General features: G+C 53.1%; 1 protein-coding gene across 1 annotated transcript in view; it reads left to right on the top strand.

The window, feature by feature from the left end:
* The first annotated feature begins 1197 nt into the window (after nucleotides 1-1197).
* Nucleotides 1198-9483, top strand: part of LOC122564720 (torsin-4A-A-like) — a 259622-nt gene continuing 251336 nt past the window's right edge. Inside the window, exon 1 of the mRNA XM_087998555.1 lies at nucleotides 1198-1404. The gene's annotated coding sequence lies outside the window, so the exon portion shown is untranslated. The remainder of the gene's footprint in view (nucleotides 1405-9483) is intronic.

Genomic DNA, 9483 nt, shown 5'->3' with positions numbered 1-9483 from the left:
ACAGAGGGAGGGATCTTGTTACAGAGTTACAGTGGGAGGGAGGGATCTTGTTACAGAGTTACAGTGGGGTGGAGGGATCCTGTTACAGAGTTACAGTGGGAGGTAGGGATCCTGTTACAGAGTTACAGAGGGAGGGAACTTGTTACAGAGTTACAGTGGGTGGGAGGGATCTTGTTACAGAGTTACAGTGGGAGGGAGGGTCTTGTTACAGAGTTACAGAGGGAGGGATCTTATTACACAGTTACAGTGGGAGGGATCTTGTTACAGAGTTACCGAGGGATGGAGGGATCTTGTTACAGAGTTACAGTGAGAAGGAGGCATCTTGTTACAGAGTTACAGAGGGAGGGATCTTGTTACAGAGTTACAGAGGGAGGGAGGGATCTTGTTACAGAGTTACAGAGGGAGGGATCTTGTTACAGAGTTACAGAGGGAGGGAGAGATCTTGTTACAGAGTTACAGAGAGAGGGAGGGATCTTGTTACAGAGTTACAGAGGGAGGGAGGGATCCTGTTACAGAGTTACAGAGAGAGGGAGGGATCTTGTTACAGAGTTACAGAGGGAGGGAATTTGTTACAGAGTTACAGAGGGAGGGAGGGATCCTGTTACAGAGTTACAGAGTGAGGGAGGGACCTTGTTACAGAGTTACAGAGGGAGGGAGGGATCCTGTTACAGAGTTACAGAGGGAGGGAGGGAGGGATCCTGTTACAGAGTTACAGAGGGAGGGAGGGAGGGATCCTGTTACAGAGTTACAGAGGGAGGGAGGGAGGGATCCTGTTACAGAGTTACAGAGGGAGGGAGGGAGGGATCCTGTTACAGAGTTACAGAGGGAGGGATCTTGTTACAGAGTACAGAGAGAGGGAGGGATCCTGTTACAGAGTTACAGAGGGAGGGAGGGAGGGATCCTGTTACAGAGTTACAGAGGGAGGGAGGGAGGGATCCTGTTACAGAGTTACAGAGGGAGGGAGGGAGGGATCCTGTTACAGAGTTACAGAGGGAGGGAGGGAGGGATCCTGTTACAGAGTTACAGAGGGAGGGATCTTGTTACAGAGTACAGAGAGAGGGAGGGATCTTGTTACAGAGTTACAGAGGGAGGGAGGGATCCTGTTACAGAGTTACAGAGGGAGGGAGGGATCTTGTTACAGAGTTACATAGGGAGGGGATCTGTTAACAGAGTTACAGAGGGAGGGAGGGACCTTGCGGAGGGGAAGTGGTTTTCTGGATGAAGTTATGGTTCGAAGTTCTGTGACTGTGTCTCTCTCTCTCTCGGTGTGTGCTGGCTGCCGCTGAGCGTGTGTTTCTCGAAGCACTGTGTTTCCTGTTGGAGCCGTCTCCGTCAATGAGCGAGCCCCAGGGCTGAGAGCCCACCCTCCCCCCTGAGCCGTGTGAGTGTGGGCCGTGCTGGCAGGTAGGCAGTGCCACAGGTGGGCCAGCTCTGCTGGGCTGCAGTCACCAGAGGCTGGGGGCAGCTCAGTGTCGGTGCAGGCTGCAGGCTGACTCCCTTCACCCCCAGCTCTGTGCTGGTCAGAAATGGCCCGGCTGGCCGGAGACTGCAGCTTGGGAGGGGGGGAGAGGGAGGGGGGGAGAGAGGGGGGTGGAGAGGGGCTCCCTGTGCACATCTGCCGAGTGAGCAGCCTGTCCAAGTTGCTGCCGGAGCCCCGGGCACACTCCCTGCTCCGCACCAACTCTGGCAGCAAACTGCTCCCACTCCACATTCGGGGGTAGGGTGGGGTGGGGACCCAGGGCTTCCAAGCCCGGAGCTGGGCACACGCTCATCTCCCCCCCCAGCCCCCAGCCTGCCTGTATGTGCTGGCCCCCCTGAAACACTGCTCCAGCCCTCGGGCATGTACACCAAGCTGTGGGGGACAAGGCGCAGGCAACTCGCTCTCTGCTCCTCCCGACACTCACTCACCCAGTCTCTGTCCGTCTGTCTGTCTACACTTAACCTGCCCTCCCTCAGTGTCTTTATTACCCTCCCTCAGTGTCTTTATTACCCTCCCTCAGTGTCTTTATTACCCTCCCTCTGTGTCTTTATTACCCTCCCTCAGTGTCTTTATTACCCTCCCTCTGTGTCTTTATTACCCTCCCTCTGTGTCTTTATTACCCTCCCTCTGTGACCCTATTACCCTCCCTCTGTGACCCTATTACCCTCCCTCTGTGTCTTTATTACCCTCCCTCTGTGTCTTTATTACCCTCCCTCTGTGTCTTTATTACCCTCCCTCTGTGACCCTATTACCCTCCCTCTGTGTCTTTATTACCCTCCCTCTGTGTCTTTATTACCCTCCCCGTGTGTCTTTATTACCCTCCCCGTGTGTCTTTATTACCCTCCCTCTGTGTCCTTTATTACCCTCCCCGTGTGTCTTTATTACCCCCCCCCACCGTATCCCTATTACCCTCCCTCGGTGTCTCTATTACCCTCCCCCGGTGTCTCTGTATTACCCCCCCCCCCCCCATATCCCTATTACCCTCCCTCGGTGTCTCTGTATTACCCCCCCCCCCCATATCCCTATTACCCTCCCTCGGTGTCTCTATTACCCTCCCTCGGTGTCTCTGTATTACCCCCCCCCCCCCGTAACCCTATTACCCTCCCTCGGTGTCTCTGTATTACGCCCCCCCCCGTATCCCTATTACCCTCCCTCTGTGTCTTTATTACCCTCCTTCTGTGTCTCTCTATTACCGTCCCCCTGTGTCTCTATTACCCTCCCTCTGTGTCTGTATTACCCTCCCTCTGTGTCTGTATTACCCTCCCTCTGTGTCTCTATTACCCTCCCTCTGTGTCTCTGTATTACCCTCCCCCTGTGTCTCTATTACCCTCCCCCTGTGTCTCTGTATTACCCTCCCCCTGTGTCTCTGTATTACCCTCCCCCTGTGTCTCTGTATTACCCTCCCTCTGTGTCTCTGTATTACCCTCCCCCTGGGTCTCTGTATTACCCTCCCCCTGTGTCTCTGTATTACCCTCCCCCTGTGTCTCTATTACCCTCCCCCTGTGTCTCTGTATTACCCTCCCCCTGTGTCTCTATATTACCCTCCCCCTGTGTCTCTGTATTACCCTCCCCCTGTGTCTCTGTATCACCCTCCCTCTGTGTCTCTGTATTATCCTCCCCCCGTGTCTCTGTATTACCCTCCCCCTGTGTCTCTGTATTGCCCTCCCCCTGTGTCTCTATTACCCTCCCCCTGTGTCTCTGTATTACCCTCCCCCTGTGTCTCTGTATTACCCTCCCCCTGTGTCTCTGTATTACCCTCCCCCTGTGTCTCTGTATTACCCTCCCCCTGTGTCTCTATTACCCTCCCTCTGTGTCTCTGTATTACCCTCCCCCTGTGTCTCTATTACCCTCCCCCGTGTCTCTGTGTTACCCTCCCTCTGTGTCTCTGTATTACCCTCTCTCCGTGTCTCTGTATTACCCTCCCCCTGTGTCTCTGTATTACCCTCCCCCCTGTGTCTCTATTACCCTCCCCCTGTGTCTCTGTATTACCCTCCCCCGTGTCTCTGTATTACCCTCCCCCGTGTCTCTGTATTACCCTCCCTCTGTGTCTCTGTATTACCCTCTCTCCGTGTCTCTCTATTACCCTCCCTCTGTGTCTCTGTATTACCCTCTCTCCGTGTCTCTGTATTACCCCTCCCCCTGTGTCTCTGTATTACCCTCCCCCTGTGTCTCTGTATTACCCTCCCCCTGTGTCTCTGTATTACCCTCCCCCTGTGTCTCTGTATTGCCCTCCCCCTCTGTGTCTCTGTATTGCCCTCTCCTCTGTGTCTCTGTATTACCCTCCCTCTGTGTCTCTGTATTACCCTCCCCCTGTGTCTCTGTATTACCCTCCCTCTGTGTCTCTGTATTACCCTCCCTCTGTGTCTCTGTATTACCCTCCCCCTGTGTCTCTCTATTACCCTCCTTCTGTGTCTCTCTATTACCGTCCCCCTGTGTCTCTATTACCCTCCCTCTGTGTCTCTATTACCCTCCCTCTGTGTCTCTATTACCCTCCCTCTGTGTCTCTATTACCCTCCCTCTGTGTCTCTGTATTACCCTCCCTCTGTGTCTCTATTACCCTCCCTCTGTGTCTCTATTACCCTCCCTCTGTGTCTCTATTACCCTCCCTCTGTGTCTCTCTATTATCCTCCCTCTGTGTCTCTCTATTATCCTCCCCTCTGTGTCTCTCTATTACCCTCCCTCTGTGTCTCTCTATTACCCTCCCTCTGTGTCTCTCTATTACCCTCCCTCTGTGTCTCTCTATTACCCTCCCTCTGTGTCTCTCTATTACCCTCCCTCTGTGCCTCTATTACCCTCCCTCTGTGCCTCTATTACCCTCCCTCTGTGCCTCCTACCCTCCCTCAGTGTCTCTCTATTACCCTCCCTCAGTGTCTCTCTATTACCCTCCCTCTGTGTCTCTCTATTACCCTCCCTCTCTGTCTCTATTACCCTCCCTCTGTGTCTCTCTATTATCCTCCCTCTGTGTCTCTCTATTATCCTCCCTCTGTGTCTCTCTATTATCCTCCCTCTGTGTCTCTCTATTACCCTCCCTCTGTGTCTCTCTATTACCCTCCCTCTGTGTCTCTCTATTACCCTCCCTCTGTGTCTCTCTATTACCCTCCCTCTGTGCCTCTATTACCCTCCCTCTGTGCCTCTATTACCCTCCCTCTGTGCCTCTACCCTCCCTCAGTGTCTCTCTATTACCCTCCCTCTGTGTCTCTCTATTACCCTCCCTCTGTGCCTCTATTACCCTCCCTCTGTGCCTCTATTACCCTCCCTCTGTGCCTCCTACCCTCCCTCAGTGTCTCTCTATTACCCTCCCTCAGTGTCTCTCTATTACCCTCCCTCAGTGTCTCTCTATTACCCTCCCTCAGTGTCTCTGTATTACCCTCCCTCTGTGTCTCTGTATTACCCTCCCTCTGTGTCTCTGTATTACCCTCCCTCTGTGTCTCTGTATTACCCTCCCTCTGTGTCTCTGTATTACCCTCCCCCTGTGTCTCTGTATTACCCTCCTTCTGTGTCTATCTATTACCGTCCCCCTGTGTCTCTATTACCGTCCTCCTGTGTCTCTGTATTACCCTCCCTCTGTGTCTCTGTATTACCCTCCCTCTGTGTCTCTGTATTACCCTCCCTCTGTGTCTCTGTATTACCCTCCCTCTGTGTCTCTGTATTGCCCTCCCTCTGTGTCTCTGTATTGCCCTCCCTCTGTGTCTCTGTATTGCCCTCCCCCTGAGTCTCTATTACCCTCCCCCTGAGTCTCTATTACCCTCCCCCTGAGTCTCTATTACCCTCCCCCTGTGTCTCTATTACCCTCCCCCTGTGTCTCTATTACCCTCCCCCAGTGTCTCTATTACCCTCCCCCAGTGTCTCTATTACCCTCCCCCAGTGTCTCTATTACCCTCTCCCCAGTGTCTCTATTACCCTCCCCCAGTGTCTCTATTACCCTCCCCCTGTGTCTCTATTACCCTCCCTCTGTGTCTCTATTACCCTCCCCTGTGTCTCTATTACCCTCCCTCTGTGTCTCTGTATTACCCTCCCTCTGTGTCTCTGTATTACCCTCCCTCTGTGTCTCTGTATTACCCTCTCCCCTGTGTCTCTGTATTACCCTCCCTCTGTGTCTCTGTATTACCCTCCCTCTGTGTCTCTATTACCCTCCCCCAGTGTCTCTATTACCCTCCCCCAGTGTCTCTATTACCCTCCCCCAGTGTCTCTATTACCCTCCCCCAGTGTCTCTATTACCCTCCCCCTGTGTCTCTATTACCCTCCCCCTGTGTCTCTATTACCCTCCCCCTGTGTCTCTGTATTACCCTCCCTCTGTGTCTCTGTATTACCCTCCCTCTGTGTCTCTGTATTACCCTCCCTCTGTATCTCTGTATTACCCTCCCCCTGTGTCTCTGTATTGCCCTCCCCCTGTGTCTCTGTACTGCCCTCCCCCTGTGTCTCTGTACTGCCCTCCCTCTGTGTCTCTATTACCCTCCCTCTGTGTCTCTGTATTACCCTCCCTCTGTGTCTCTGTATTACCCTCCCTCTGTGTCTCTGTATTACCCTCCCTCTGTGTCTCTGTATTACCCTCCCCCAGTGTCTCTATTACCCTCCCCCAGTGTCTCTATTACCCTCCCCCAGTGTCTCTATTACCCTCCCCCTGTGTCTCTATTACCCTCCCCCTGTGTCTCTATTACCCTCCCCCTGTGTCTCTATTACCCTCCCCCTGTGTCTCTATTACCGTCCCTCTGTGTCTCTGTATTACCCTCTCTCTGTATCTCTGTATTACCCTCCCCCTGTGTCTCTGTACTGCCCTCCCCCTGTGTCTCTGTACTGCCCTCCCTCTGTGTCTCTATTACCCTCCCTCTGTATCTCTGTATTACCCTCTCTCTGTATCTCTGTATTACCCTCCCCCTGTGTCTCTGTATTACCCCTCCCCCTGTGTCTCTGTACTGCCCTCCCCCCTGTGTCTCTGTACTGCCCTCCCTCTGTGTCTCTATTACCCTCCCTCTGTGTGTCTGTATTACCCTCCCCCTGTGTCTCTATTACCCTCCCTCTGTGTCTCTGTATTACCCTCCCTCTGTCTCCTTTTGACCCTCCCTCTGTCCCCCATTTTGCCCCTCTGACCCTATTACCTTTACGGTGCGTATCTATTGCCATCACTCTCTGGCTGACCCATGGGTTGGTATTCGGTGAGTTTTCAGTCGGGTCAGGTTTGGGTGTTGGGGGTGGGGCTGGGGGTAGGGGAGGGGTGTTTCTCTCCACGAGGCCCAGTGAGGTTTCTCCCGTTCACCTCCCAAAGCCGCCTCATTAACTGCGGCCCCCGGTCCCCGTCGGTCAGTCGCTGGGTCAGACCCTGTCACACACCTCTGCCTGGACTCCCCAGATTGGACCAGCCTCCCTGTCCCGGCTGGCGTGCTTCCTGACGTGGCAGATAAGGGACATTCGGTGCCTCACTTTGTGGGCAGCCTCGTGGAGGTCCTGGTGGATGGGGCAGGTGAGGGGAGGAACCTCCTCTTACCCCCCCCCCCCACCCCCCTCCTCCCCCCCCCCCCCCCCCCTCAGGGCAGGCAGTGGAGGCCATGACCCAAAACACACTAGGCCCGGCCTGATGTCGCTGGCTGGGATCGGTCAGTCTCGGTCATCTGGAGGAGTGCCTCAAGGCAGTGACAGGGCTAGTCCGACTTCTTAAAAATGTTAGTTGTCAGAGAAGGCGATCCGACACAGGACAGTGCGGTCTGGGACGAAGGTCATTGTCCATCATTCAGCCAGTCCGAGTGCCATCATCGTCCCTCCAACACCCCACACTCACTCTCTGTCTGCCGCCGGACCCACATCCCAGCAAGGCACACGCTGTACCACTCCCACGAGCGCTTGCAACGCCGTCCCTCCCTCACACCCGCCACCCCCTCGAATCCCCACACTGCTAACCCTCCGCACTGCCCAACCGTCTCACAGCCTTCTCTGACTAGACCCAGCGCCAGTAGCTGGGTGACCCACTCTCAAATCCCTTGGAATCATAACAAGAGCAGGGCGACTGTGAGCACCCTGCTGCACTGAGTGCGCGGTTCCCACTCACTTGGGAAAGGCCGGTGTAGGCCGAAAGTACCTGATGGTTTCTTTAAGGTCTGACCAAAATTAACGCAACAAGACAGGAAGCAAATTTACTCACTTAATGTACACTGGAGACATTATGTAAATTAGTGAGTGAATCTGTTAACTTAAACAACACTGTGTACTTATATATTGGAATAATTGTACAGGATGGTGGTGAGGCCTGTTGTGGTCGTCGTGTTTCGGAAAGGAGCTGGACAGGGGTCGGAAGAGATTCACCGATAGGCCCGGGATTTTTTTTCACTGGAGCATAGGAGGCTGACATTGTTACAGAGTTATATAAAATCATGAGGGGCATAGGTCAGGTGAATGGTGGGCGTCTTTTTCCCTAGGGCGGGGGGATTTCGAGACTCTGGGCTGTATTTTTAAGGTGAGGGGAGAAAGATTATGAAAGGACATGCGAGGGGGCGACCTTTTTTATGCAGAGGGTGGGTTTGTGTGTGGAGTAAACTTCCAGGGGAAGTGGTGGATGCAGGCACAGTTAGATCATTTAAAAGACATTTGGATAAGGACATGAATAAGAAAGATTTGGAGGGGACGTGGGCCGAGTGCAGGCAGATGGGACTAGTTTGGTTTGGGAACATGGTCAGCATGGATTGGTTGGACCGAAGGGTCTGTTTCCATGCTGTATGACTATGACTGAGTGAGATTCACATTGTCTTGCTGAGTATCAGAGACATTGGTATTGGGTGCTCCGTCTGAGACTCGGTGGCACCCGGACCCCATCAACTGCCAGCCAATGGGGGGAAAAGTCCACGCTCCCAGTCTCCCGATCCCGGTCCAATGGGTAAGGTCTGTCGAGTGGGATGGAGTCCCTGATATTAATACTGTTCTGATTAGGTGCAGTTTCACCATTTCACTGTTACCTCAGCCCTCAAAAGACGGGTTGAATACAAGTCGAGGTGGTCCTATTTAAATGGCAACAAGCCGACAGGTCCCACTGCCCCTCAAGGTCAGGCCGTTCCACCTCTTGCCCCTCTTTCTCCCCCCCCCCCTAGTAAAAACAGGCTGGTTTTGCATCGGGCCTGGTTTTGCATCGGGCCTGGTTTTGCATCGGGCCTGGTTTTGCATCGGGCCTGGTTTTCATGTATTTCTCCATTTTGACTTTTCATTGACCTGTCCAATTAACCTTTAACCCATTATGGTTTGGTTTGAAGAAATCAGTTTGGAATCTAACATTACAGCCTCAAGTTCTGGAACTCTCTTGCTTAGCCATTCCACAAGAGTCTCAGGATGGGCAGAGTGCCCAGTCAGATCCAGGCGGGTCTGAATCTTAACCAGATCTGTCCACTCCTGGTCATTAACACCTTCATCTCCGGACAATCCTTTGGTCAATCTGTAACTTGGTGTCAACTTCCCTCAGGTCAGACCCCCGTGAAATGTCTTGGGGGTGTCGTGTTGTGTGAGAGGTGATATTTAAATGCAAGTTATTCTTGTTGCAGTTCCAGTAAATAACCAACTACCACATTGCACATATTGAGGAACTGCACTGTATCCAAAACTCCTCAGGTTGTGATAGGCTACACTGTCAGAAAGAGCAAAAACATTTTATCACCCTGTGTTTCCTGGCTGTCACATCAACTTGGTCTCGATGCACACAATTGCAGAATTGTTTGATGTTGAGGGAGTGTATTCAGCTCATGGTGCGTGCATTGGCTCATTAGTCAAGTCTCATTATCTCGTTCCAATCATCCGTCTTTTTCCTGTAACCCTGCACATTATTTCAATTCATTGCCTCTAGATTGCCTTGTTTGAACCCCCCCCCCCGCCCCCCCCCCCCCGCCCCCACCACTGGCACATTTCCAGGCAATGTATTCCAGGTTAACCCCCACTGAGAGAAAAAGGTTTTCACACAACGGTCTTTCTCCTTTTAAATAAGGCCTTGTCGTTCTCATCCCTTCTGCAAGTGGGTGGAATTTCTCCCTGCC

Source organism: Chiloscyllium plagiosum, unplaced genomic scaffold (assembly GCF_037043375.1).
Source record: "Chiloscyllium plagiosum isolate Xiang-an unplaced genomic scaffold, Cpla_swu_hap1 HiC_scaffold_21, whole genome shotgun sequence".
Classification (NCBI taxonomy): domain Eukaryota; kingdom Metazoa; phylum Chordata; class Chondrichthyes; order Orectolobiformes; family Hemiscylliidae; genus Chiloscyllium; species Chiloscyllium plagiosum.
Note: the sequence above shows the minus strand (reverse complement) of the source record. Positions and strands in the feature narration are given on the sequence as shown.